Genomic DNA, 6,198 nt, shown 5'->3' with positions numbered 1-6,198 from the left:
TCAAAAGTTGGGTTTGAATTTAAATTTCAGAAGAAAAAGAGAGTTTCAAAATTTGAGTTTAAATTTCAGAATTCAAATTGCAAAATCCACATTTGAAATTAAACTCAAAATTTTAAAATTCAAATAAGAAGAAAAGGGACTTCTGTGTTGTATGTTGGGGAGGAGATCTTTAAGGAGAGAAATTGTAGAACCTATACCTGAAATAGAGAGATACCTCCATCATCAACACCGAAATCAAATGGCTGGAATCAATGATGCCCAACCTAGAAAGTTGAAGGAATACTTCACTCCAACACAATACAACCCTTTATCCCGCATCCAGTTAACCTAATACTCAGGCCTTACAATATGAAATTAAGTCAAGTACAATCCAGATACTCTCATCCTTCTATGGGAACCCAAGTGAGGACCCATAAAAGCACACAGATGAGTTCCTGGAAATATGTTCAACTGTAAGGATTCAGAATTTCAATGATGACGCCCTTAGATTGAATCTTTTCCCCTTCTCCTTGAAGCATAAGGCCAAGCATTGGTTAGGGACTATAGGAAGACCCATTAGGACTTGGGCAGAAATGCAACAAGAATTTCTTAGGAAGTTCTATCCTATAGGAAGAACCAATACCATGAGGAGAGCTATCACAGGATTGACCCAACACACTGGGTGAACAAATTCATGAGGCTTGGGAGAGGATGAAAGACTTAATGAGAAAATGCCCACACCATGGCTTGTCCCAGTGGCAAATTGTCTAGGCCTTCTATGAAGGCCTGACAGATTAATACAGGCAGATGGTAGATGCATCGTGTGGGGGGGCATTTATGAACAAGAGTGAGGATGAAGTTTATAATCTTTTCGAAACCTTGAGTGAGAATTCTATCAATAATGCATCATTGTATTCCTATGAAAGGTTGGTGGGACCCTCAACGAGGGCAGGGCTCTATGAGGTCAGAAATAATATAGAGCTCGAGGCAAAAATGGACTTGAATGCCATTTCTAGAAAGTTGGATAGGGTAGACCTTCTAGCCCAGAAACTCGACCAATTTTTCTCTCTTAACTAGCAATTGGGCCCATCTACCTCTTATCCCGAAGTATGTTCCATTTGTGTCAGCCTGGCCCACCAGGTTGATGACTGTCCTACTGTGGCCCAGTTTCCACCTTTTATCCAAGAACGAGTTCAGGTTACTTAGAGTTTCTGAAGGCCCAATAATGATCCATATTCTAATACTTATAATCTTGGGTGGAGAAACCATCCTAACTTTTCTTGGAGGACACATCAACCCAATGTACAGTCCCATCAGCATCCGTCAAACTCCATGGCCCAATAGTTTTAGAGGCTAGTAGTACAAAACCAGTTCCAGTAGGTTTACCCTAGAAGTCAATCGGCCCAACCATATCAGGGCTACCCACAACCCCCTCAATCCCGATCAGTAGATGTTCAATTTATGCAGCTGCAGCAGTTGATCCTAAATCAACAGTAGTCCATTGGTAGGTTAGAAAGCCAAATAGGACAGCTAGTTGAAGCTAATGCAAGGAGGGCAGTGGGGCAACTACCGAATCAACTGGTTGCAAACCCTAGGAATCAGCCACTGAGTTTCTCTCGACAAATTCAACCACCTCCCCAGAATCCCCAATTCGAAAATGCTAAAGCTATAACAACTTTAAGGAGTGGGAGAATTTTGGAAGACCCGTATGAGAAAGAAAGTAAAGAAGAAGAAAAGGAGTCAGAAAACCCTAAGTTGGGGGGGGGGGGGGGAAGAAGAAGAAAGGGAAAACTTAGAAAAAGAGCCTAAAGTAAACCAATCTGTAGTCCCCTTTCCTACCGTGCTCACAGTCGGGCCATCATGGAAAAAGAAAGAGATTCGCAATGAGGAGATCAAGGAACTTTTCAAACAAGTATATGTTAACATCCCGCTCCTCGATGCGATTCAACATGTCCTGGCTTATGCAAAGTTTCTGAAAGAGCTATGCACCCAAAAGAGGGATCCACGATCGGCCCCATGAAAAGTGATGCTCTCAGCAGATGTGAGTGCGATCCTCCTGAACCAACTTCCCCAGAAAATGAAAGACCTGGGTGCTCCTCTTATTAGCTGTATAATTTCTGGAATCACCTTTGATAGGGCCTTATTGGATCTAGGGGCTAGTGTGAACCTGATTCCGTCCATTATTTATAAAAGGTTCAGGGTCGGCGAGTTGAAACCTACCCCAGTAATTTTGCAACTCGTTGATCGGTCGGTCAAGACTCCTCGAGGTGTCATCGAGGATGTCATCGTCAAGATAGAAAACTATTATTTCCCTGTAGATTTTGTTATCCTAGACATGACCCCAACCGAAACACTGAACCACAACTCGATAATCTTACGACAGCCATTTTTAGCAATAGCTAATGCAAATATCAATTGTAAATAGGGCAAAATGAACATCTCATTTGGGGAGCGAAAGATCCAATTGAATGTTTTTAATGCCTCTAAGCATCCAAACCTAGGGGAAGATGAAGGCAGTGTGGACATAGTGGACAATCTCGTGAATGACCTACCTACCCCTTGGTTAGCCCGATCCGGTCCTGGTTGGTATGAAAATGAATGTGAGTATGAGAGTTTGGATGAGAGAGATGAATAGTTGCATCTGGCTGAAGACGTTAAACTTAGCGTTGGTTAGGAGGCAACCCAATGTAATTTTTTTCAATTAATTTTAGGATTAGATGTTTTTTATTTTATTTTCTTGATTCAAGACCATGTGGCATACCTTAAACCCCTTAGGAAAACCCTACCCGTTGTTCCCTTTAGCCCAAATCTTCTTTGCATCATTCTAGTCATGACATTAGGGACAATGGCATTTAAGTTGGGGGGTGAGGAAAGAGAGAGAAAATTTGAAAAAAAAATTGTGAAGCTAAGCCTTTAAAGATGGAGAATTAAGATTTTACTGAAATTTTTAAAATTTTCCATTAAAAGAGATACCCAAACAAAAAAAGTTAAGGAAACTGATAAAATAATATTGAATTTTGTAGAAATTGGTAACAAGTGATAGGAGTCAAAAATTGGTCTTGTTTGAATATTGTCGAAACCATTTAGAAATTAGAAAATACTCCCAAGTTTGCCCCTGTCATGATAGGAAAAGAAAGATTGAGAAATTAGACAAAATTCTTCAAATTGTTAAGAGACAGTGGACTACCCTGAACAGTGTTGCAAAAAAGAGAGAGAGAGAGAGAGAGAGAGAGAGAATAAAAGGTCAATGGACACCCTAGACTTAGTAACCGGGTCTCTTCACCTAATTCAAGTGTCAAGATTCGCGTCAAACAGAAAAGGGAATGCTAAAGACACTTTCCAGCACTTAGTAATTGGGTCTCTTCACCTAAGTCAAGTGTCAAAATTCACATAAAACGGTGAAAGCTAACAATAAAAATAAGTTCAAGGGTAGAAATCCGCTGTCAGAAATAACAAGAATACCTATTTGATTTTAAAATCAATCTCATCTTATCAAGACAGTTTGCAAATGGAAGGGTAAATAAGATTTTTAAAACATGTTTCGGTAATATTCAAAATAAGACAGTTTTACCCCTAAAGCCCAATACCGATCTATACAGAGTTTGAGAATGCTGGAATCGGGATGCTTGATTAATTCTGTTAGGGATGACCTTGTAATGGAAAAGATCTATATATACTCAGTGTAATTTTAAGGCTGCATTGCTAAGGGACTAGCAATGTTTAAGTTAGGGGGTGTGATAACCCTGCAGTTTGATGCCTTAAGGGTATCAATTCAGGGTATTTTCAGCTTTAGAATAGTCAAAGTGTACCCTTTTCCCAATTAAAATCAATTATGTGACCTTTGAGGGTCTTTGTGCAAATTATGAAGTTTTTCTAGGCTGAAGTGTAGTTTTGGGGAGTTGGTGTGAAGACCAGATGAGAGAGGGGGTGATTTTGTAAAGAACTAAGAACAGGAGGGAGCCCCTTATCTGCTAAACCCAGTTGGCGCCCATCCTATTGTATTACCATGCTCCCATCTCCTTAGCAAACCCTAGGGAGCCTTTTTAACCTAATCTTTTCACTCTTAGCAAACCCTAGCCGCCCCTAGGTGTTTAATCTCCATCCTTCACCTCTTTTAATCTCAACCACTCATTTTAGGGCTCTCCTTTATAGCTTTTAAACCCTAGGGCACCACCTATTCTACTAATCCTCACCATTCAGCCCCTCACCTCCAAATCTCAGCCACTCCCTCCATCTTATATCCCAACCATTCAATCTAGGGCACCACCTATTCTTTTAATCTTAACCCTTCAACCTTAGATGTTCTAATCTACACCCTCCATTTCTAGGCGTCCAAATCTCAGCCATACATAATATTGGGTGCCCTCTCCTTCCATTTTCAGCCATAGGATCACCCCAAAACCATCTTAGCCCTCCATTAGAAACCCTAAGGCATCCCTAACTTTGCTAAATCCCAGCTACCACCCCCCATCTTTCTCCTTATTTCCAGTTGTGTCAACCCTTCTCTATAAAAAGGGTCACAAGGGCCCTATAGAAGGGGTTGGTCAATTCACTCAGTTAACATGGCTAGGGTTTCTTGAGGAGTTCAAGGGTTGTAGAAGGGGAGGATGCCCAGATCTTGTCAGGATTGGTTCCAACAAGCTGTTCAACCATTCTGCAACTACCGCCACTAGATCTGATCAACCATTCTTTTCTTTTTTGTTTTTTTTTTTTTATTTCTGCAATCTTTTAGATGTAATTCTTGTTTGTTTCTCTGTTTTGTAGATCTAAAAATTTGTTCGGTTCAAGGCTAAGGTGTCTCGATGGGTTCGAGAGTTATAGAAAGGACGAACGCCCGGTTCTTGTCGAGAGGGGTTTTGACAAGCTGTTTGGCTAATCTGCAGCTACCGCCACCAGATCCGGATTCTGGATCATTTTTTTTATTTATTTCTTTTATTTCCTTTGTTGATTCCCATACTTTATTAAATTCTAGTTTTATTTATTGTCTTGTTTAAATTCAAAACATTTAATTTTAGCAATAACGGACTTTATTTTCATATTTTCTGCCATTTCCAATTGCATTCTCTTGTCTAGATCTATGTATATATTAATTTGTCACTTGCTTCCCTGTGGATACGACCCATTCTCACCCATTTACTACGTTAGTAGTTGTTTGAGAATTAGAATAAAATTATAAATATTAAAATTGGTGTTCTTAAGTGGTTAATGACACGCTTTCGGACACACCAAGTAGCTTGTCAACTTCCTCTCCTATGGCCTCCAACGCTCCGATGCAAAGTTCCTCTTTCTTTGTCGAATTAGCCAAGAGCTCGGGTCCATGCTCAACCTGCGAGTAATGACCGAAGGGTCAATTTCGGGCATTTTAGTGGCAGACCAAGAAAAGACGTCGGCATTAGTTCTAAGGAATCTTACCAGTTCGGATAGGCCCTTTGGGGGAAGGTTGGACTTGATGCAGATCGTTTTTTCGGGCTCGGCCTCGTCTAGGGGAACCAAGACGAGGTCCTCGGTCGGTTGGCTATTCCCTGAGGTCAAGGCCCTCAAGTGTTAGTGTTTCTTTGTTCTTTCCCATCAGTGCGGCCACATAGCATGGCGAGCTGCTTGTTGATCTCCCCGAATGACTCTGACACCATGCTCAGTGGGGAACTTGAGGTTGAGGTGGTAGGAGGAGATGGCTGCCTTGAGCACATGAAGGGCCAGTCTCCCAATGATGGCATTGTAGGGGAGCCAATCCTCATGACTATAAACTTAGTCATCCTCGTCACCTACCAAGGTTTTGTCTCTACCATGACTGGTAGGGTGATTCTTCCCTCTAGCCGAACTATATTGCGAGAGAAGCCGATGAGGGGGACGTCGGTAGGTTGGAGGCACTTGGGCGCTAGTTTCATCTTCTTGAATGCTTTGTAGAAAAGGATGTCGGTCGAGGAGCCACTGTCTACTAAGATCCTCCTCACCAAAAAATTTGCAATGACAGCTGAAACCACAAGCGCATCATCATGGGGGACCATGACCCCCTTCAGGTCCTCGTCTGTGAAGGCAAGGGTTTCATTCTACATCGGCTTCTTGGGGGTTAGCCCCAAGATGTTCAGCTGCCTGGCGTAGGTGATGAGAATGAAAACTATCATATTTTTATCCCTTAATATTTAGTCTTTTATACTTTTTTAATTCCTAATTGGATTCACTATTCTTATATTTCGATTTAGGGCACGAAAGGAGGCGTTA

General features: G+C 41.4%; 1 non-coding gene across 1 annotated transcript; it reads right to left on the bottom strand.

Annotated features, from left to right (window-relative positions):
* Positions 1–620: 620 nt before the first annotated feature.
* Positions 621–728, bottom strand: LOC148800583 (small nucleolar RNA R71). Its single transcript, XR_016071104.1, has one exon. It is a non-coding gene; the product is annotated as a small nucleolar RNA R71 (small nucleolar RNA).
* Between the last annotated feature and the right edge of the window lie 5,470 nt (positions 729–6,198).

Source organism: Nelumbo nucifera, chromosome 4 (genome assembly GCF_055504915.1).
Source record: "Nelumbo nucifera cultivar China Antique chromosome 4, China Antique-T2T, whole genome shotgun sequence".
NCBI lineage: Eukaryota > Viridiplantae > Streptophyta > Magnoliopsida > Proteales > Nelumbonaceae > Nelumbo > Nelumbo nucifera.
The sequence above is the reverse complement of the archived record's forward strand: the minus strand, read 5'-3'. Positions and strand labels throughout refer to the sequence as shown.